Here is a 24,973-nt window from a genome sequence, read left to right on the forward strand (position 1 = left end):
TCTGTCACCACCTGTGTCCTAGCTGACCTCTGTTACCACCTGTGTCCTAGCTGGCCCTGTTACCACCTGTGTCCTAGCTGACCTGTCACCACCTGTGTCCCAGCTGGCTGTCCCACCTGTGTTCTAGATGGTTTGTCACCACCTGTGTCCTAGCTGGCTGTCACCACCTGTGTGTCCAGCTGTCCTGTCACCACCTGTGTCCTAGCTGACTAATTGTGTCCTAGCTGACTCTGTCACCACACCTGTGTCCTAGCTGACCTGTCACCACCTGTGTCCTAGCTGGCTCTGTTACCACCTGTGTCCTAGCTGGCTCTGTTACCACCCTGTGTCCTAGCTGGCTGTCCCACCTGTGTTTAGATGGCTCTGTCACCCTGTGTCCCAGCTGGCTGTCACCACTGTGTCCATGACCTTGTCACCACCTGTCCTAGCTGACTCTGTGCCACCTGGTCTAGCTGGTCTGTACCACCTGTGTCCCAGCTGGTTGTCCCACCTGTGTTCTCTAGATGGCCTCTACACCACCTGTGTCCTAGCTGGCTGTCACCACCTGTGTCCTAGCTGACTCTGTCACCACCTGTGTCCTAGCTGACTCTGTTACCACCTGTGTCCTAGCTGGCTCTGTTACCACCTGTGTCCTAGCTGGCTCTGTTACCACCTGTGTCCTAGCTGGCTCTGTTACCACCTGTGTCCTAGCTGGCCTGTTACCACCTGTGTCCTAGCTGGCTCTGTCACCACCTGTGTCCTAGCTGGCTGTTACCACCAGTCCTAGCTGGCTGTCACCACCCGTGTCCTAGCTGGCTGTCACCACCTGTGTGCTGTGTCCTAGCTGTGTGTGTGTGTGTGTGTGTGTGTGTGTGTGTGTGTGTGTGTGTGTGTGTGCTATACATAATGAAGTCCTAGACCCAAAACTACCTCTAGTGTCCCAGCGGGAGCACTGTACACTGACCACCTGGGGGGGACCTAGCAGCGCCTCTGGTGGCCACACTGTACACTGAGCCTCCAGGGGGGAAAATATCCAAAATCCCAACATTTTGACTAGGGTAAAAATATATGCTGTTATTAGGTAACTTGGCCAGCGTAACATATACACTTTACAGCACATTATATGCCTGTGAAAACTGCATTAATTGTAACTTTATATCCAATTTCGTTGCTCATGAAACTTTAATTGGAATAATTATGTAGATGTGATTATGTGGCAAAAGAATACTAGACTTTGAATAGTTAAAGTTATACGGTTGAAAAATATAACAACAACTACCGCATTAATACCTTTATGCACATGTAGTGGCCGAGGTCAACTCTCCTGGTGTGAACTGTGTCAGGTGAACTTTGTTTTGTCATAAAGTAACGCCAATGTGCGGCAGGTAGGCGGAAGGCGGGCAGATAAACGCTCACCCTGACCACGCGTCTATCTTGTGTAACGGAAGGGACGCAGGGGATGATATTGATAATGGCGGTGCTAGTGTAGTGTTGAACTGGATAACTCACTTATTTGCTTCGGATTCACGAGTCGATACGGAGAGGCTGACAAAGACCGCTCTGACATTGTGCAGCAGGTCGGCGTTGTTTACTAGTCTACAGAAAATTGAGGAGTACACACCGATATTTACTAACCCAACCTAACCAGCTTAACCTCACACGCACCCAACCCAACCTAACCAGCTTAACCTCACACGCACCCAACCCAACCTAACCAGCTTAACCTCACACGCACCCAACCCAACCTAACCAGCTTAACCTCACACACACCCAACCCAATCTAACCAGCTTAACCTCACCTGCACCCAACCCAACCTCATGCTTCACCTCACAGCGAATATTAAGTGAGAGGGCGGCGGTGCAGGTGGTAGGCCAAGTGTATTTGAGGGCGGGCGGCAAAGTGGGTGGCAGTATCATGCTCTGTGATGTACAGGCACCTCCTGGGTAACAGTGGGCGGTCGATGCTGCCACTCTTAATTTGCCTCGTGTGTGTATGTGTGTGTGTGTGTGTGTGTGTGTGTGTGTGTGTGTGTGTGTGTGTGTGTGTGTGCGCGCTCGTAGTAAAGCCTAAAAAAATTAATCACTTGAAAAAATGAAAACGAAATAAAGTAAATCCTCATTTTGTGTCACCTCATCAAGTGGACAGAAGGAAAAACATTGATAATCCTGCGTCCGAATATACACACACCACCACACACAACAATAACACCAAGGTAGTGCACCAAACACACCAAAATTTTCATGATAAGAGAAAAAGAAAATCCAGCCCAAATCATCATGCCGGAGTAACATACAAACCAGGAAGTGGTCAAAGATGCCGCCCCCGTCATGCCACACTGATGACCCCAGATGAACGGTGACCTTGGCGAGGTGCCACAAACAGGTCAAGGACACGTTATATACAGTTAGGAATAAATTTCACTTAAAACGCGTAGGAATATCTGACATCTACTGGTGAAAAATATTGTAAGGGGGAATGGGATTATTAACGCTTTTTCGTACACATTTTTTTTTTTTTTTACGATATTCTGAATAAATTTAGACTGAGAAGCAGCAAGTCCACATGTTATTTCCCGACAGCTCATACAGAGTTAGTTGGACATATAAAATCCTACATAAAAAAATATATAAAAATCATACGTGCAAATAACTTAGTAAAAAATGAAACACTATCGAACCTCATTAGTAATGGCGTAAATATACTCGTGTTAATGTACAAATGCCTTACTAAACATCGGCTATTGTAAAAAAAAAGGCAAAACATAACATTATCTCAAAAACAAAACAAAAGAGTATAAAAGCCGCCCATTGTATAAAAACACATAAAAAAATCTCATCTTATAATAGAAATCCAAGATAAAAAAAGGCGCAGTGTGTGTGTGTGTGTGTGCAGCAGCGAGAAACTACTCTCCACCGCCAAACTTCGAGAGAACATTGCCAGCCGCGCCAGATATTCGCCAAAGTTCACTCCTGATCTAATATCACGAGGAATTCTGGCGACGGAGGCCACACACACACACACACACACACACACACACACACACACACACACACACACACACACACTCCTGTCCTCAACTCACAGGCGGACTCCACAAAGTGAATCTTAACCTCAGTAATAACTCACAAAGCTTCGTGTGAATTCACTGAGCATATTAAATTGGCTTGAATAGGATTCTTTAAATCAAAGGTGCGGTTCATCAGAGAGAGAGAGAGAGAGAGAGAGAGAGAGAGAGAGAGAGAGAGAGAGAGAGAGAGAGAGAGAGCCTTATACACTACACTAAATATCAAGCGTCCAGGATTACCATATTTTTTACCCCCAAGTTTAATGTTATTTTGATTACTGGAATATAACCATCTGAATAAGTGCCTTGCCTCCTGCACACACACACACACACACACACTCCATAGTCATATCACAACAATGGAGTTCAATAAAGGTGTCTGTCTCAACTAATAATGGTCAATAATAAAAGGTGTTTCTCCCACACAAGGTCACATTAAAGCAAAAATTACACGAGGTCGTTTACGAAATCATTCAGTATATAATTGCAATCATCAGCAAATTAATTACCTAACTTTTAAACGATCAAAACGACACTCAGAATGAAAGCTTTATATATTTTTTTGTTGTCAGTTAAGTAGATCATAAATGCCTCACTTGATGATGATGATAACGATAATGGGAAAAATAATAGCGATAATGGATGACGCATAAATAGCACCCAAAAAAATCAATCCACTCCAGTTAATTAATGGAGATGTTGAGGGGACCGAATTTAAGCTTGAATATTTATGCTGTTTTCAAGAAGCAAAAAACATATATATCTACTTTATTAGTGGCTGTGTTTAGATGAGTGTATGTGTGTGTTTGTGTGTGTATGTGTGTGTGTGTGTGTGTGTGTGTGTGTGTGTGTGTGTGTGTGTGTGTGTGTGTAGGCGGGTAACGCACATCAAACCACAAACACAGACCTGATACATAAATTCATCTAGAAAAGTATACTACGTTGTCATAAACATTTAAAGATCTAAACATTATAATTGATAACATTAGTCAAGAGTAAACATCATTAATGTACCGATAGGTTTTAGTACACTCTGAGGCCCTCATAATGTCTCCCGTGTGAGCGTGTGTCCTGCCTTAAGTGGGGTCGGAAATCCAACTTTATAACGAGAGTGTGTACCGCGGTCGAGTGCAGTTAAAAGTTTGAGTGAGGGAGGGACGAGGTTCAACTCCCGTGTGACTTAAAAGTTACCTACCAAGACGAGCATCAAGGCAGGCGGGCGGGCGGAGCGAGATGAGGGGGAGATGACAGTTTAAATGGGCCCCGGGTTTAATGGGTCCCAACCTCTAATAGACCCCAATATAACTTCATCAAACTGTTACTATTAGGGCCCAGTTCAAATAGGCCCCAATCGAACTTCATCAAACTATTACAATTGGGGGCCTAGTCCTTACAGATACCATAGAACACCACTACTACGAAACCCAACACTACGAACGACCCTTAATGACCTTTGACCTTGACTGTGGTGCTGTGTAGGTCATCTCGAAACTAGAGTTATATTCTGAACAATGCAGCTTAGTCCTCTGGCCTTCAGTTACGGCCATGACCTACTAACAAAACTTCAACTACTGATGGTGCACTATAGTTAAAAATTTCGTTATAATATTTTCACTAGCACAAGAGTTAAAGGGTCTAGTGAAGAATGCTTTAATCACCTGTACGACATACCCATTCGTTTCCTACAGGTAAATAAAAATGTAATGAACCAAATGTAAACAACAAGACACGTACCTAGGAACACGTCACATGTCAACATTTGTAAATATAAACAATCGATATCTGGACAATGTAAACAACTTTTAGCTTAATCGTGTGTGACATTGATAACATGATCGAGGTGGAGTGAGCAACCCAGAGTCATCTTCCTTCATCTTGCTACATATCCTTCTCAACCACCTCCCTCCTCCCCCTCCTAAGTTGTCCTCTCGCCTCACTATACCTCTCTACTCAACACTTGTCCCACCTACCCTCCTCCTCCTCTTGTCTCTCTTACCGTGTCTGTAATCTACCTAATGGCTTCCTAATGTTCCAAGTCCTTTAAAAATTCAAGTATATAAAACCAAACACAACAACTTGCATAAATACAATATTTTACAACCGGAAAAAATTGCTACATGTAAATGCGTAAATAACCCCACAAAAAGATCGAGTCCAGATTCTTGTATGTTGAATATTCCTGTAAATGCAGATAATAATAATAATAATAATAATAATAATAATAATAATAATAATAATATCTTTAACTGGTTGATTTAAATTAAAATGGATAAATTACGACTAAAATAACATGTAAATTACTCTGAGATACTTAGCTTAAATTAACAGATGATTCCATTAACTAATAACTTGCTCAACTAATTAACAGGTGAGACCATTAACTCATTACCGGCTCTACTAACTAACAAAGTCCATTACAAATTAACTGCTATTACCTGTGTATGAATTTGTTGCAGTCATACCCGTTTTGTTGACAAGCAGTCCCGAAATACAGTTCTAATTGGACTGTGGCAAAAATATAATAATGATTTTATTTGTATTTTGTAATTTGTAATTTGGAACACTGTGATTGGTTGTTGGGTAATATTACTGTATTCCCATTGTAGCCTCGGCCTATTTGAATTTAAATTAAATTGGTATAACTTGTTTATTTAACCAGACCTAAGTTACCCTAATGCAGATAAGTTAATCTAACCTAAGCTGCCCAAATCCAATCTAAGTTACCCTAAGTTACCCCAACCCTAACTTAAACCTCAGTTAATCTAACCGATTCTAAGTTAACCTAAAGTAACCCAAGTTAACCTCTCCTAGACTTGTTACTCTAAATGCAAAATAACAACGCCAGGACAAGCGATCGACTATGCCTGGCACTCCCCTCCAACTCGCACCGACACGTAAATGGAAGCCAGTGATTGCAATTTTCGCACTAAAATTATGGCATTTAGAAATAATACATCAATGACCTGATGAAACACACCTTTCCATTATTAATATAATAGGTTAATTAACTGAACAAAACACACCTGACAATTGTAAAATAACTATGTTCACACACACACTCACACACACACACACACACTTGAACGCAGTGTAGTCGCGTACACAAACACTCACGCTTAACATTACACTGAAAAACACAACAGTTTTAAGAATCAAACAGGGTGACGTTTGCTTTCTAAATTATATTTATGAATTATAAAGATGGGTAAAGAAAGATAAAAGAAAAGCAAAAAAAAGATAATATGAAGTTAAAGCAGCCGGGGCAGAGAAGACAGACTCTAGGAGACTTTTCTAAATGTATCACACAAAAGCCCACGACAAGACTGGACCGATACAGTCAGGCCAACTAACTGAAAACTCGAGGAAATGAACAACATTTTGCAGTTATATTTTTTATCAGTTTCCACTACCGAAATCTTAAATATAATTCGCCTAGTAAATATATACCGATAGTGAAGTAAATAAACTAAGCGAGTTAGTAGTGACTAGTAACGATGCTAGTATGCAAATAGAGAAAACCTAATAAGTCGTCAGTTCCAGATGAGATAATTTTCAATATTTTTATTTAGCTAACACACAAGAGGATAACAGGCAGCGAAAATCGGGAGTCGTAACACAGTCTTGGAAGGGAGTAAATGTGATATCGATCCCCTCCCCAAAAAAGAAGAAGATGGAGCACTATCCTCAAACCACCGTGGGTAAACTACTGAAGGTAATAGTTACAAATTAGCTTCAAAATCACCTAGAAAAAAAAGAAGTGATTAATGACTCAACATGGCGTTAGGAGGGGGTATTCTTGGCTGATACATATATTAATTTCAACTCTTTTCGAATCGGCATTGCATTTAAGTTCGAAACAAGGCAAACAGAGTACTAGGGTTCATATCTAGTAGCGTTAGTAAAAGGTCAAGCGAGGTTATCCTTTAAACTAAACTATATCACGCATAGGTAAGACATTCACTTGGATTATGTGGTCCAGTTTTGGGTCACCTTACTACTGAATGGATATCGATTCCCTATAGAAAGAATGACAGAAGAGGATGACAAAGATAATTACGGCCATTAGGAACTGAGTGAGAGAGAGAGAGAGAGAGAGAGAGAGAGAGCCATCACCGTCTGGCTCTTAAGTTATAAACCCATTACCATCGTCGCCTAAGTCAGTGGTTCACCAAGTTAGGGATTAATGACGTGACCAAAGGACTTACTCCTGAAGTTATGGTTCCGGGAGTTACTGACCTCCTGAAGTTACTGACCTCTTGAAGTTACTGACCTACTGAAGTTACTGACCAACTGAAGTTACTGTCCTGCTGAAGTTACTGTCCTGCTAAAGTTATTGACCTCCTGAAGTTACTGACCTACTGAAGTTACTGACCTACTGAAGTTACTGTCCTGCTGAAGTCACTGTCCTGCTGAAGTTATTGACCTGCTGAAGTTACTGTCCTGCTGAAGTCACTGTCCTCCTGAAGTTACTGACCTCCTGAAGTTACTGACCCAATAAAATTACTGACGGGTGAGGTGGGGGAAATAAAGTTAAGGCAGCCCCCAGCACCAGGTAACCACAGGGCAGGTGAAGTTACGACCGACCAAGTGGTTTCCGTGTGAGTCAGGGCACCAACCAACACCCGGGGCAACCAACACCAGGGGCACCAACCCCAGGGGCACCAACCAACACAGGGCACCAGCACAGGGGCACCACCAACACCCTGGGGCACCAACCACAACCAACCAACACCCAGGGCACCAACCAACACCCCGGGGCACCAACCAACACCCTGGGGCACCAACCAACACCCAGGGGCACCAACCAGCACCCAAAACCAACACCCAGGGGCAACCAACACCCAGGGCACCAACCAACACCCACCAACACCCAGGGGCACCAACCAACGCACACCAACCAGCACCCCAGGGGCAACAACCAACCCCCGGGGCACCAACCAACACCCAGGGGCACTCTGGGGCATCAACCACACCCCGGGGCACCAACCAACACCCGCTAACCATCACCCAGGGGCACCAACCAACCCCAGCACCAGGCACCCCGGGGCAACAACCAATACCCCGGGGCATCAACCAACACCCCGGGGCACCAACCAACACCCGCGGCACTAACCAACACCCAGGGGCACCAACCCACCCGGGGCACCAACCAGCACCCAGGGCAACAACCAATACCCCGCGGCACTAACCAACACCCAGGGGCACCAACCAACACCCGGGGCACCAACCAGCACCCCGGGGCACAACCAATACCCGGGGCATCAACAACACCCAGGGCATCAACCAACACGGGGCACCAGCCAGCACCCCGGGCAGCAATAATACCCCATCCTGGGGGCACCAGCCAACCAAATAGGGGCATCAGGCCACTAACCAACACCCAGGGGCACCAACCAACACCCTGGGGCACCAACCAGCACCCCAGGGGCACAACCAACACCCGGGGCACAACCAGCACCCAGGGGCACCAACCAGCACCCCAGGGCACCAACCAGCAACCCAGGGGCACCAACCACACCCAGGGGCACCAACCCAGCCCAGGGGCACCAAACACCCCAGGGGCACCAACCCAAACACCAGGGGTTCCACCAGCACCCCAGGGGCCAACCCCGGGGCGCAACCAACCCCCCCAGGGGCACCAACCAACACCCCGGGGCGCAACCCAGCACCCAGGGCAACCAACCAACACCCCGGGGCACCAACCAAGGGGCACCAACACCCCGGGGCACCCCAACACCCAGGGCACCAACCAACACCTGGGGCACTACCAACACGGGGCACCAACCAACACCCGGGGCACCAACCAGCACCCAGGGGCACCAACCAGCACCCCAACCCAAGGGGGCACCAACCAACACCCCAGGGCACACCCGGGGCAACCAACACCCCCAGCAACCAACCAGCACCCCAGGGCGCCAACCAACCCCGGGGCACCAAACAGGGCACCAACACCCGGGGCACCAACCAACAAATCACACCCAATACCCCAAGGCCAACCAACACCCCGGGGCACCAATAACACCCAACAACCAACCCAGGGGCACCAGGGGCACCAAACAGGGGCACCAACCCAACCTGGGCACCAACACCCCGGGGCACCAACCAACACCCCGGGGCACCAACCAACACCCAGGGGCACCAACCAACACCCCGGGGCATCAACCAACACCCCGGGGCATCAACCAACACCCCGGGGCATCAACCAACACCCCGGGGCATCAACCAACACCCCGGGGCAACAACCAACACCCCGGGGCACCAACCAACACCCCGGGGCACCAACCAACACCCCGGGGCACCAACCAACACCCCGGGGCACCAACCAACACCCCGGGGCAGCAAGAAGGTTATTATAGCTACCAGAGTCATTAGGTTTCCTCCGCGCTGTTTGGTCAGTATAGTCAGTCTGCCCCAAGCTTCACTGATCAATAAAGTCATATTTAACCTAATCTAATCACATCACTTAACCTAACCTAACCTAACTAGTTACTAAATTAAACTCAACCTTATCCAATCTCAAACTACTCTGACCTACAACGATACACATTACATATATTATCTAATCCAACTTTACATATTCCACAAAAAATCTAACCTAACCGAACCCAACCTAACCTAACGTAACCTAACCCAACCCAACCCAACCTAACCTAACCTAACCTAACCTAACCTAACCTAACCTAACCTAACCTAACCTAACCCAACCTCAACTAATCTAACCTAACACTGTGACTTTACCTGAACGAGATAAGATAAACAGGGTCTATACATTCTGAACACTTGACAATGTTCATCCCGTCATATTTATTGTACACCGACACTTTTTATTTATTACTTCCCATTAAATTGTGTTAATGTATCGTGTGTGTGTGTGTGTGTGTGTGTGTGTGTGTGTGTGTGTGTGTGTGTGTGTGTGTGTGTGGAGTGGAATGTATACACTCACTCCAAAAAACATCACATGTGTACCATTATCTTGTGTACTTAAGCTGTGTATACCTGTATGTAATGACCTCAATACCTCCTTAATTAACCAGGTGATACATGGAATATACACTCATACACAGTCACCACCCAAGACCAGACTCACTAAAAAAAACAAACACATAAAAACATTCACTGGCAACTCACCTCCTCCCGCCAATTTGTCAAGTTCTCACAGGAAACAGATTATTTAAAGTCCACATTCCATATTAAAAAAAAAAAAAAAACTTACGATATTTTTTTCTCGTTGCTGGTAATATAACACAGATGTGATTATTTTCCTTAATATATCATAAAACGGTGACTAAAATGGCTTCTAAGTTAGGTTTACATTTACTATACCCAAAGGCTCTATCTAAAGGCTCTACCTACCCAAAGACTTTACCCAGAGACTCTACCTAAACACACCTCGCCAATGATTCTACTCAAAGATTCTACCTAAAGACTCTGCGGTGGTTTATAATTCCCGTTGAAACTTTCTATTATAAAAGTCAGTTGTAAGAGATGGAGAGTTTCAGAATGTGGTAATGTGGTGGTGCGTGGTGGTGTGGTAATCTGTGGTTATGTGATAGTGTGGTTGTGTGGCGGTGTGGTAGCGTGTGGTGGTGTGGAAGAATGTGGTAGCGGTGTGGTAGTATGGTAGAATAAGATGTTGTGGTAGAGGAAGTTAATCACGAGAATCACACGTGTTCGTCAAACAGGTGAAGAAAAATGGAGGTTTCTCTCAATTTCGATATATCGGGTTTAGCCAATTTTACGCATCTATTGTACACATCTTGACAATTTTTTACTTGCATCTCTAGAGTAACACCTGACATTTGGATGGTGTGTGTGTGTGTGTGTGTGTGTGTGTGTGTGTGTGTGTGTGTGTGTGTGTGTTCGGATGCAAGCTAAAATTCGATTAAAAGTCGACGGCGAGCGGATGAGACATGAAGTTCGGATAAAAGTTGACAGTCGGATAAAAGTGAATGTCCGGATGAGAGGGGCCAGTAAGTGGCGTAAAACAAACTAGGGGGTAGGGGCCATCATCACACCTTCTGTTGCACCACACATGTTATTCTCACCACCACCACCACCACTACCATTACTTAAAGCTGCTGCTCCACCCTCCTACCTACCCGTGTGTTGGCATGGAAACACCCCCCTCCCCCACCCCCATCACGCTATGTCCCTGACCTACCATGACCTATGATGTATTGTACTATCATTGTTGCTTCACCTACCATGATCCATTTTACACTACCATGAACCCTTGTTACACCACCATGATCCACCATAACCCGATATACTAACCTTGCCCCTCCCCTACCATGAACCACCTCATATCTCCGTCACACTACCCACTGTCTCTCAGCCGACACCGGGCCACATCGTGTCATCTGGTAACTGTTGCACCTCTTACAATAATTTGCTCACGGAATCAATATTCTGTAATTTGTGTTGTTTTACTGTCATGGGAAATCCTGACTGAACCAACTTCCAACAACAGGATGAGAGCACACACACACACACACACACACACACACACACACACACAAGCGACTGGTGTAAATCTAACAGAATTGCCTTAACTGTGGTTTCGTTAATGAAGGCCGCGTATATACTGCAATGTCGGATTTAGTCAATACATTCCAATAGTGGATTTTGGACCATTATACAGGCATACACACCAAGGTAATCCGACCTAAGTGCAGGTAAAGATGAAGTTGTTAGAGGCACACAAAGGTAATTCCACCCAATTGGATGATCAGCTTCGTTCATTACTTGAGATAAGTTTATGATATTGTGATTAGTTAATGATATATGCAAAGAGAAGGTCGGCCGATTACCTCGTGCAGTTTACGACCACGATGGGTGAGAGTACGATCGAGTAATTATCTTGTGGTAGTTGGGTATTGTTGTGTGTTTAACGAGGCTGGTAATTGGCAGGTTGCGGCTAAGTTAGGTCAGGTTAGGTTAGGTAGCGGGCCGTACAGATCTTGGTACTGTTAATAAAGGCTATTAAGAATACGAACACTGGTGAGGATATGAAGTTTATGTTGATATATAACCCCACACACACACACACACACACACACACACACACACACACACACGATGTAAATATAAATGTTGACCAGGACAGGAAAATATAATCCGCCAGTGAACTCTACCAACCCATCCATCAGTTTACAAGTTTATCACTATTTTTAACAACTGGGTAACTCCCTCGCCATGCTACAATAGTTTCCGTATTGTGTTACAGTCAGGAGTACAGAAGCCACAGCACAATATAATTTCACCGTGAAAGTACAAATAGATTACGGGGATTTTCTGAGGTGAAAACAACAACGGCAACAAAAAAGGCTTATGAGTTATTGCTGTAAATGTCAGTTTTATGATTATTTATGAGTAATGTTATAATTATTTTTATTACTGTAATTATTATTGTTGTTTTTATTCATTTTAATTATTACTCCTATTACACCCATTACAAATAATAATAATAATAATAATAATAATAATAATAATAAACAATATTAATAATAATAATAATAATAATCATTAATACTATTATTATTATTAGTTACTATCATATCCTTTTGTTGTTGCATTGCCACAGTTTTGAAAGTTAAAAGCAAAAAACAATCTGGTTGGGAGGTGCGAATAACCTCAAACAGAGGTCCTCAACCCACCTACAAAACGGCTCTACGGTTCCAGGGCGCGACAGGATAATATCATATAGTTTACGAGGACTCCTTGGGAAATGTTGTATAACTGGTGATTTTATATTTTTTTTCCCATGCGAAATAATAATATACAAAACTGAAATTATATCCACAAGAATACCCGCGCCATTGTCACGACCACTTGTAGGGTAGAAATGGCGTCGAAAAATATAATTATATATATCAAAGAAAATGTGATTTACAAAGTACACATAAGGAAAGTTGATTTAAAAAGTACACATAAGAAAAGGCGATTCACAAAGTACACATAAGAAAAGGCGATTCACAAAGTACACATAAGGAAAGGTCATTTACAAAGTACACATACCTCATACTCTGTAGTTTGGCGAGTGGTCTGACGTCGTGGGCACTGCTAGAATCTGAAAGGAAAAACACGTGATGAAGATATAAATTTTTCATGAGGCATGTAGACAGGATCAATGTGTCCCTTCACAAACATGTATGGTAATAAAGGCTTGTGCTGCTTCTGTTATCGGTGCTGCTTCTGTTATCGGTGCTGCTTCTGTTATGGGTGCTGCTTCTGTTATCGGTGCTGCTTCTGTTATCGGTGCTGCTTCTGTTATGGGTGCTGCTTCTGTTATGGGTGCTGCTTCTGTTATGGGTGCTGCTTCTGTTATCGGTGCTGCTTCTGTTATGGGTGCTGCTTCTGTTATGGGTGCTGTCACAGTGGTGCTACTTCTGTTATCGGTGCTGCTTGTTATGGGTGCTGCTTCGTTATTTGTGCTGCTTCCAGCAGGGTGCTGCTTCTGTTATTTATGGTGCTGCTTCTGTTATGGTGCTGCTTCCGTTATCGGTGCTGCTTCTGTTATGGTGCTGTTTGGTTAATGGTGCTGCTTCTGTTATGGATGCTGCTTCTGTTATGGGTGCTGCTTGTTATCGGTGCTGCTTCTGTTATGGGTGCTGCTTCGGTTATCGGTGTCAGTTTGTTGCGGGTGCTGGCTTCATGGTCGGTGCTGCTTCTGGTTATGGGTGCTGCTTCTGTTATCGGTGCTGCTTCGTTGCAAAAGGTTTGCTATCGGTGCTGCTTCTACAGGTGCTGCTTCTGTTATGGGTGCTGCTTCTGTTATCGGTGCTGCTTCTGTTATGGGTGCTGCTTCTGTTATGGGTGCTGCTTCTGTTATCGGTGCTGCTTCTGTTATGGGTGCTGCTTCTGTTATGGGTGCTGCTTCTGTTATCGGTGCTGCTTCTGTTATGGGTGCTGCTTCTGTTATGGGTTCTGCTTCGTTATCGGTGCTGCTTCTGTTATGGGGTGCTGCTTCTGTTATGGGTGCTGCTTCTGTTATGGGTGCGCTTCGTTAGTGGTGCTGCTTCTGTTATGGGTGCTGCTTGTTATCGGTGCTGTTTGCGTCTGCTTCGTTATGGGTGCTGCTTCTGTTATGGGTGCTGCTTCTGTTATCGGTGCTGCTTCTGTTATGGGTGCTGCTTCTGTTATCGGTGCTGCTTCTGTTATGGGGTGCTGCTTCTGTTATCGTGCTGCTTCTGTTGGCGGTGCTGCTTCTGTTATCGGTGCTGCTTCTGTTATGGGTGCTGCTTCTGTTATCGGTGCTGCTTCTGTTATCGGTGCTGCTTCGTTATGGTGCTGCTTCTGTTATTTGGTGCTGCTTCTGTTATGGGTGCTGCTTCTGTTATCGGTGCTGCTTCTGTTATGGGTGCTGCTTCTGTTATGGGTGCTGCTTCGTTATGGGTGCTGCTTCGTTATCGGTGCTGCTTCTGTTGCGGGTGCTGCTTCTGTTATCGGTGCTGCTTCGTTATGGGTGCTGCTTCTGTTATCGGTGCTGCTTGTTATGGGTGCTGCTTCTGTTATCGGTGCTGCTTCTGTTATGGGTGCTGCTTCTTATCGGTGCTGCTTCTGTTATGGGTGCTGCTTCTGTTATGGGTGCTGCTTCTGTTATCGGTGCTGCTTCTGCGGGTGCTGCTTCTGTTATCGGTGCGTTTGGGTGCTGCTTTGTTATCGGTGCTGCTTCTGTTACGGGTGCTGCTTCTGTTATCGGTGCTGCTTCTGTTATGGGTGCTGCTTCGTTATCGGTGCTGCTTCTGTTACGGGTGCTGCTTCGTTATCGGTGCTGCTTCTGTTATGGGTGCTGCTTCTGTTATGCGGTGCTGCTTCTGTTATGGGTGCTGCTTCTGTTATCGGTGCTGCTTCTGTTATGGGTGCTGCTTCTGTTATGGGTGCTGTTTGTTATGGGTGCTGCTTCTGTTATGGGTGCTGCTTCTGTTATGGGTTCTGTCACACTGTGCAAGACTGATCCTGCACCTATGATCATTGCACTATACTCCAACAAGCTCTATGTTCAAAGGTATATTAACTGTGAACATGTAATGAAGGTGGTTATGGAAATCCTAACCTAACCTATCTTAAACCTAACCTATCTTAACCTAACCTATTTTAACCTAACCTAACCTATCTTAAACCTAACCTATCTTAACCTAACCTATTTTAACCTAATCTAACCTATCTTAAACCTAACCTATCTTAACCTAACCTATTTTAACCTAATCTAACCTATCTTAAACCTAACTTATCCTAACCTATATTAACCTAACCTATCTTAACCTAACCTAACCTCGACGTCTTCAAAATTAGGCGTTTATGGCACTTCTGAGTGACGTGAAAGCTCCTACAGTGACCTCGTCTTATATGAAGGAGTAGTTGGCTAATCAAAGGCAAATTTCTCTTAAAGATCTGATCAACTTATTTCTGAAAAAAAAAATAATAATCTACAACAAAGAGATGAATCCCACAAGGAACTCAATGTTCCTAAGTAATTGGCCGGTTTAGTATTATTGAACGATCTCACATCAAAACTGAATGATTAGAATCTTGAGCTACAAAGGCAAATGAAAACTCTTCCACAGATGATGGGTTCAGTAAATTCCTTCATATGTCAACTGAAATTGTAGATGTCTCAGGTGACGAGGCTTTATCAGTACTCTTCAGCCTACAGAAAATACTTCACCCCGGATTGGTCTTTTCCAAATTAAATACTTCTGACCTGGAGAAGGAAATAACCTGTTGAAACAAACTTACACTTAAAAACCAGAGCAAAACAGCCAAAGTTGGTCACTAATGGAACAAGAGAAATTCAAATACAGATCACATTTGACTGATGGTCGCCAGAATGACCTCAAGAAAATAGCACTAACAAAATATATAACAGAAAGAATGCAATGCTAGCCGAATAAAACAAATAAGTAAATAAACAAATACATAATCAAATAAATACATAAACAAATAAATAAATAAAAGCCAGGCAATATTTATAAGACGTGACCCCAACAATGTGTACACACAAACACACCTACTAGCCACACACAAACACACTACTAGCCACACAAACACACTACTAGCCACACAAACACACTACTAGCCACACAAACACACTACTAGCTACACAAACACACTACTAGCCACAAAAACACACTACTAGCCACACAAACACACTACTAGCCACACAAACACACTACTAGCCACACAAACACACCCTACATCACAACTTCTCGTTCCTCCCCAGTAAAGCTCACCATGTTATCGCCTCCACACTTCATTACAACTCTTTGGGAACACCGATGCGACGGAGAATCAAATAAGCTCAGGTTTAAAACCAACAAGATCTGTGACACCCAGAGGTATACAGCTGTGAGGGGAGGACACAGGGTGGAAACAGCTGGGTCAGGGGGAACACACACACACACACACACACAGAGCTGGGTCAGGGGGAACACACACACACACAGCTGGGTCAGGGGAAATACAAAGAGATGGTAAAACAGCTGGGTCAGGGGTGCTTTAGTGATGAACACAAAGTAGGTCACACACACGGGTGGGTAACACAGATAGGTGGGTCACACAGATACGTGGGTCACACACATAGGTGGGTCACAGATAGGTGGGTCACACAGATAGGTGGGTCACACAGATTGGTGGGTCTGGGCAAGTGATCAGTATAAACAGTCATTCCTCTGACGCTGACAATAATTTATTTAAACTTTGTATGTGAGTCTTGCCAAGTTGTAATGACCAGGGGGCTGTAACACGACCGAGGAGGAGGGAGGAGCGGGGACGGAGGAGGATTGTGGGAAGGGATGCAGGAAGGAAGAGAGGAGAGAGGAGATAAAATATATGAAATAAGAAAGAGAGATAGAAAGAAAGGAGAAAACAAGAAAAATGAAGACAGAAGAAGGAAGAAAGAAGAAAAACCCCATGGCTCATCACCCAGCCCGACCTGTACTGATCTCTTCCACCACAAAAACTAACACCCATAATTCCAATCATATATCTCATTAAACGGCTGCGTGAGGGAGGGAGGAAGGAGGCGGAGGAAGAAGGGCGGGAGGAAGGAAGGGAGGGAGGAGAGAGAGGATGAGAGCGAGAGGAATACCAATTACCTGTATTGTGTACCTATTACGTCTCTTGTTTACACACCAATCTCTTTACCTGCTCAAATAATATACTATTATTTTTTTTCTTTACTTGTCTGTTGAGAATAGTCTTTTAATAGTCATACTACTGGTGTTGTTTACGTCTGTCCATCCCATGCATCTACGTCTGTCCTGTCTACGTCTTATCAACGTAATAACGTCGACAAATACCAATGGATTTCGATCAAACTTTGTGTATTGATGTAAACAAACACAACATTCCTGATGAGTTAGCCAATCAGTAATTTTTTTCTCTTTATACCGATGAAGTTACGACTTGTTCCGTCTCCATGGCAACGGGGGGAGAGAGAGAGAGAGAGAGAGAGAGAGAGAGAGAGAGAGAGAGAGAGAGAGAGAGAGAGAGAGAGAGAGAGAGTTGTCTACTGTGCCTTTCTAAACTGTTTACGAGTGCACACTTTATTACGAAGGTCAAGCAGTTTATTTTTACACGAAGGAGAAGGAGAACACACTCACCACTGGCCTAGCTAGTGGAGGGGAGGAAGAGGAGTAACAGGAAGAGGAAAAACAAGAAGAAATGGAAGAATAGAAACAGGAAAAGGAAGGGGAAATGAGAAGAGGAAAATGAGGAGAAATAAGAGACAAATGAAGAAAAGGGAAACTGGAAATGGGTGAAAAGAAGAAGATGAAGAAGAAGAAGAAGAGTAAGAAGAAGAAGAAGAAGAAGAAGAAGAAGAAGAAGAAGAAGAAGAAGAAGAAGAAGAAGACCAGTAGCCTCACAACCACCAAGACCAGAAATCATGGAAATACGCCAGATAGTACTCTCATAACACGTCCAGGAGGGCGATAAGCGCCATAAAAACTATATTTTATTTAGTAATTAAGTAAAGCGACCAGCCACCACCCGATCCCGCCTTCACAACACAACTCGTAAAACTAATGGAAAACACTTGTTGTAGGACAAAGAGCCAAAGATTCCTAAGTCGAAGAATTTCTCAAAGATCTTAACTTAAATAATAATAATGATGATGATGATAATGATGATGATGACGATAATGATGATGATGATGATGATGATGATGATGATGATAGATGATGATGATGATGATACTACTACTACTTTTTTGCCTCCAGCCTCAATAGCCATTCTTCGCCACCATTTATTAATCCTACCAAATATCCAAATACATATACTAATATTTCTATTACTACTACTACTACTACTACTACTACACTACCATGCTACTACTACTACTAATAATAATAATAATAATAATAATGATGATGATGATACTACTGACAATTACTACTACTAATACTACTACTACTACTAATACTACTACTAATAATAATAATAATAATAATATTAATAATAATAATGATGATGATACTACCAATAATAATAACAATGATAATAATAATAATAAATTCACATTCTTTGACCATTCATTAGTCCCACAAGGATTTGAGTCGAATTTTCTGGTGTAAGATTACATGATTGTCAAACTCCCTTACACTAAATTTCCTCCCTAACCAAAGATAAGAAGATGCTGTTACAGTCGGTTACCCTAAGTCAAGCTGCCATCACTGTGTCGTAACTCAGGATTGGTCAGGGGCTGGTCAGGGCTGGCCAGGCTGGTCAGGGCTGGTCAGGGGTTGGCTCAGGCGTCTTCCCATCACCATATGGAGCCCACCCAAGATACACCCAACCAGCATATTTTCACCTGAAGATTAACCACCCTAACCTTACTTAAACCAACTTATCGCTAATCCAACCAACCTAACCTAACTCTAACCACCCAAACCTTACTTAAACTAACTTATTTCAAAACTAACCAACCCAACCAACCTAACCTTACGAATTACTGGCAATCTAAGGTAAATCTTCACACCCCAAAAAAAATGACGTCACAAAACCGCCCATTTACACCATCCAGCCATCACTATACCACCCAGCCAACACAACACTACCCGGCCATCCTACACCACCCGGCCATCACTAAACCTCCACTTATCCGGACGAGCCTTTCGTCCTTACTCCGCCAATATCCGAGGTCGTGTGATGTCCTCCCGCTTAACCAGAATTCTTCGGTAACTAGGAGTCCCCATATCCGATAAAGCCGATCGACAGGCCCGACACTGTGCTATAATTTACCTCTATCTCCGCACTGGAGTGTCTCAGGGCTAGCGCACGGCCAAGCGTATCGGGGCCTGAGTACATGGTCTTGTGTTTACCAGCCTGAATGTATCGGGTTTGTGTTTTATCGGGGCATGGGTGTATTGGGTCACGGGTTCTATCAGCCCGTGTTATCGGGGCCTGGGTGTATCGGGTCGGTATCAGCCTGTGTATCAAAGCCTGGATGCATCAGGCCCATATGATACATCGGACCAGAGTGTATCGGTGACTGAGCATAACTTAATCTCGGCGCTTAAAGGGTGTAGCCGATGTCAGGGATTGTGTCTACATATAACAAGTGTATCGAGATTCTGTGTACGTGTGACTCTGTGTACGTGACTGTGTACGTGTGATTGTGTGAGGGCTTTCTGATCAGTCCACCAGCTAATGTGTGTAGTGGAAACCGCTGTTAACATGCTGAGATAACACTGACGGCCGTTCAAGTACACTAATAAGAACCTGTAAAAGCAACGGAAACCACACAGAGAGAGAGAGCACCTGAATGGTGGCACACAGGTTCTGAAAAGGCAACCAGGTGGCAGCGAAGGGGGCAGGTGTGTGTGTGGGGGGCAGGGGTGTGTGGTGTTGGAGCAGGTGTGGTGTTGGGCAGGGTGTGGTGTGGGGGCAGGTGTGGTGGCGGGGTGTGTGTGTGTAGCAGTTGCAGGGTGTGTGCAGAAGCAATGTGTGTGTGTGTGTGGTGGCAGAGCAGGCGCCGTCTGGGACATAACTGTATCAACATCTCCAGCATTAGCCACACACGTCCAATATAAAGTTTAAAATAACCACGGCGCGTCCCAATTAACTGGTTTACTATAAGTAGGTGAGCCTCCAGTCACTAACGGCACTGAACCGCGGACCTACATTAACCATGGGCCGTAACTGGCAGGGTAATTGTTTATCCCAGTTATTGATGAGCGCCAACCTATTAAACTAGCAGTAACTGTTATCCGTTTAGTGACGACCACGGACATAATTAACCGTACAGTAACTGACAGAAGTAACCGGCAGGTAATTGTTTAAGAAGTGAGGAGTGGTAGAGGCGATAGTGATCTGGGACTCTGCAATCTCACTACGCCAATCACGAGTACATTCACCTTGGCCCATCTTGACGACCCTCCCAGCTCATCGTGTGTCAGTGGGTTTTACAGATTCTGGCCTCGGTTAATTTATTGTCGGGTAGCTCCTGTGGTTATGGCATCATGTAAGTCGTAGGGTGACAGCTTGAGCAGGTGAGGAGCCAGCACAGGTGAGGCTCCGGTACAGGTGAGGAGCCCTGGTACAAGTGAGGAACCCAGTACAGGTGGGAGATTGAGGCAGGGAACCTGTACACGTAAGGTTGTGGGTTACAGGCCCAGTACATGTGAAGCATAGAAGGTCAGAGCTTAGTACAGGTGAGGCGTGTAAGTTCAAGAATTAATAGACGAAGGCTGGCGTGCTAACAAAGAGAGTGAGAAGAGATGACGGCAGGGGGGGAGAATCACAATGTGGTGCACGGCAGTCAGGTGCTGTGTATTATGAAGGATCATGTAAGGAATCATGCCCAAGACAGAAAGATTGGTGGGGGGCGCGGGTGGTGGGGTGTGTGGCGCGGGGTGGTGAAGATGGTGGTGTGGCAGGTGGTGGTGGTGGTGTGGCGCAGGGTAGTGGTGGTGGTGGTGTGGCGCAGAATGGTGGTGGTGGTGTGGCGAGGGTGGTGGTGGTGTGGCGAGGGTGGTGGTGGTGTGGCGCAGGGTGGTGTGCGCAGTGAGGTGGTCGGGGTGGCCAGTGTGGGGAACCGCGCAGGGTGAATGGCCAGGTGTGGTGGTGTGCGCAGGGAGTAGTGGTGTGTGTGGCGCAGGGGTGGTGGTGTGCACACGCGTGATGGTGGTGGGAGCGCAGGTAATCATGTGGACTGGGTGATGGTCGTGTGGAGCTGGGTGTGGGGTGTGGAGCTGGGTGGTGGTATGGGTGGCACGGGGTGGGTGTGGGCGCGGTAGCTGGGTGGTGGTGGTGGTGTGGCACCTGGGTGTGGTGTGGTGGTGTGCGTGGCGGTGGTGGTGTGGCGTGGGGTGGTGGCGGTGTGGCGCGGATGGTGATGGTGTGGCGCGGAGGTGGTGGTGGTGTGGAGCGGGTGGTGGTGGTGTGTGGAGCTGGGTGGTGGTGGTGTGGCGCTGGGTGGTGGTGGTGTGGAGCTGGGTGGTGGTGGTGTGGCGTGGGTGGTGGTGGTGTGGAGCTGGGTGGTGGTGGTGGCGTGGGGTGGTGGTGGTGTGGCGCGGGGTGGTGGTGGTGTGGAGCTGGGTGGTGGTGGTGTGGCGCTGGGTGGTGGTGGTGGTGTGGCACGGGGTGGTGGTGGTGGTGTGGCGTGGGGTGGTGGTGGTGGTGGTGTGGCGGGGTGGTGGTGGTGGGGGAGGTATGGATGGGATAGTTAGTGGAGGCAAGCAGGGAGAGAGGGGAGGTGGTGCAACAGCCTCCACCTCCCACCCATCACCGCAAACTCACTTTCAGCATATTATTGTGTGGATAATTTCCCTTACATTTCGTTATTCCATTGATGCTGTCGTATGATCTCTCATACACAGTGTAAATCAGGAGGCATGGGTATTGGGGAAGGAAGGATGACTGAAGATAAGATTTATGAAAGCCTATCAAGCAGATCTTTCTTAAATGGTGGACTCTGTGTGTGTGTGTGTGTGTGTGTGTGTGTGTGTGTGTGTGTGTGTTCGCCAGGCAGAAGAGAGTTAACTGGTTGTAATCTACCATTTACCATATCAAAAGAGCAATGCAGAGATAAAAGGAAGGTTTGGGTGTGTGTGTGGGAGGGGGGGGCGTCGCTTCTGCCTGGCAATATTGTACCACAGAATCCACCCAACTCAACAGTAAAGGAACCTCACCTCGCTCACCCTCCTCTATCCTAACCAAACCTCACTTATCTCCTCCTATCCTGTCCTAACGTCTCCTAACCTACCTAAACTTACCCTATCCTACAAGATCATTTCAACCTGAACTTAGTCATATGGGATTTTCCGCAGTATTACTCCCATGGTGGGTTTTTCTTCCATGAAAATCTATCTGGCCGATTTCAATTTACATTTAGTGTCATTTTGCTTGTAAGGATTTTGTCCATATTATAACAGTTGGTAGGATTTTCTCTGGGTTGTGATGGCCCAGGGCAGCAGCAGCAGCGTAGGTCCAGGACACCACACACCTCGCCCTTGTCTCCCACCTAATGTAGGATTCATGGGGTCGCCTTGGCCCTTATCTGGAGACGATCCTACGCGATAGAAAAAGGAATATCGAATTTCAGTTTAGACACCCAAAATACCTGGACTATACCTGGACTATACCTGCAATATGCCTGACTACACCTGCACTACACCTGACTACACCTGACTGACTACACCTGGACTACACCTGCACTGCACCTGACTACACCTGACTACACCTGGACTACACCTGCACTACACCTGCACTACACCTGCACTACACCTGCACTACACCTGACTACACCTGCACTACACCTGGACTACACCTGCACTACACCTGCACTACACCTGACTACACCTGCACTGCACCTGGACTACACCTGGACTATACACCCTGACCATCTCCTGCACCGACTACGCCACTTGTGCCATTTCTTCATTTAATTTCGAGCATTTATTAGTATTTATAATCAATTCTGAAGCCTTATCTAATTACACCTCACACTTTGTACCTCATCTAAACACACTCACACTTTGCACTCATCTAAACACACCTCACACTTTGCACTCATCTAAACACACTCACACTTGTATCACTCAAAACACACTCACACTTTGCACTCATCTAAACACACACTCACACACTTTGCACTCATCTAAACACACTCACACGTTGTACTCATCTAAACACACTCACACTTTGCACTCATCTAAACACACTCACACTCTGCACTCATCTAAACACACTCACACTTTGCACTCATCTAAACACACACTCACACTTTGCACTCTTCAAAATGTAAACATTGGAACTGTAAATGTAATGCACAATTTTCATTTTATTCTTCCTTGATGTTCTGAGGTATTTACTGTATTCTAATCTGTGTTTCTAGACCGTGTGGGTGGGTGGGTGGGTGAGTGTGGGTGGGTGGGGTGGTGTGTGTGTGTGTGTGTGTGTGTGTGTGTGTGTGTGTGTGTGTGTGTGTGGGTGGGTGGGTGGGTGTGTGTGTGTGTGTGTGTGTGTGTGTGTGTGGGTCGTGTGTGTGTGTGGGTGTGGTGTGGGTGGGTGGTGTGTGTGTGGGTGTGTGTGTGTGGGTGTGTGTGTGTGTGTGTGTGTGTGTGTGTGTGTGTGTGTGTGTGTGTGTGTGTGTGTGTGCATAAACTCTCTGCCCAGCTAATTTTCTGGTACTTTACAGCTCTCTCTCTCTCTCTCTCTCTCTCTCTGTTAAATGTTAAACCGATACTCATATGGTTAAAACCAATCGTCCTCAAAGACCTAAACCAATAATTCTCAAAAGATTAAACCAATCATTCTCAGGGTTAAACCAACAGTCCTCAAACCATTAAACTAAGAGTCGTCAAAGGGTTAAACTACTGGTCACAAAGAATAAACCCACCAGTCTAAAGATTAAACCAATAATTCCCAAAAGGTTAAACAATAGTCCTCAAACCATTAAACTACGAGTCCATGAAAGGTTAAACCACTCGTCGACATAACAGCCAACCATCCTCTCATAGTTCCATTCTGGCTAATATCTCCTCCATTCGATCTGTGGTGACGAGCCTCATGTTATTAGCAACAGTGAAGCTCTCGATTCAGATTATAACTGTTGGCGTTGGTATAATTGGCTGGTGTGTGTGTGTGTGTGGGGGGGGGTACTCTGTTGTTGTAGCTCACACAACAACGGAAGTTATAAGGTTAACTGTTGTCAGGTGGGTCATTAGTTTTGGTCTATATACACGAAAGTGGTGATGGTGGTGGTAGGTGGTGGGTGGTGATGGTGGTAGGTGGTGATGGTGGTGGGAGGTGATGGTGGTGTGGTGGTGGTGGTGATGGTGGTGTGGTGGTGGTGGTAGTGTGTGGTGGTGGTGGTGGTGATGGTGGTGTGGTGGTGGTGGTAGTGTGGTGGTGGTGATGTGATGGGAGATGAAATAAGGGTAGAGAACAAAAGGTGAAGAAAAAATGACAAATATAGCGAGGAACTGGAAAGGAAGGAAGGAAGGAAGGAAGGAAGGAAGGAAGGGACAATAAGAGTAAAAAGGGGAAGAAGTTAATACGAAGATATAAACAAGTATAATTAAGAGTGTACCGAGGAGGAGGAGGAGGAGGAGGATGAATGAAATAGAACACAGGGAAGAATAAAGAGATGATAACGAAGAGAGGCGAGAGAAAGAGAGGACACAGGAGAAGAATTAATAAACACAGTAACGAAGGGAGGAGGAGGAGAGGAGAAGAAGGAGGGAGAAGAGGTCAGGAAAACAGAATTATGAAGAATAAGAAGAAACAAGAGATGATAAACCAGTAATAAGAAGGAAGAACCCGTTAACTTTAGCTCGACGGTGTAAATTTGCATAAGTAAGTCGACATTCACTTCCTCAGCCACATGTAAACTTGGTGTGTTTATACTAGAGGTAACACTACACCTTCCGCCTACCTGAGGGAGGAGGAGGAGGAGGTGTGGGAAAATGGATGGAAGAATAAGA

The 24,973-nt window shown here is 45.3% G+C and overlaps 1 protein-coding gene across 1 annotated transcript in view; it reads right to left on the reverse strand.

Annotated features, from left to right (window-relative positions):
• LOC121861250 overlaps positions 1 to 24,973 on the reverse strand; it is a 171,393-nt gene that overhangs the window by 126,719 nt on the left and 19,701 nt on the right. The window contains exon 2 of the mRNA XM_042358897.1: positions 13,062 to 13,113. The gene's annotated coding sequence lies outside the window, so the exon portion shown is untranslated. The remainder of the gene's footprint in view (positions 1 to 13,061; positions 13,114 to 24,973) is intronic.

This window comes from Homarus americanus, unplaced genomic scaffold, assembly GCF_018991925.1.
Source record: "Homarus americanus isolate GMGI-L3 unplaced genomic scaffold, GMGI_Hamer_2.0 scaffold21314, whole genome shotgun sequence".
Taxonomy (NCBI): domain Eukaryota; kingdom Metazoa; phylum Arthropoda; class Malacostraca; order Decapoda; family Nephropidae; genus Homarus; species Homarus americanus.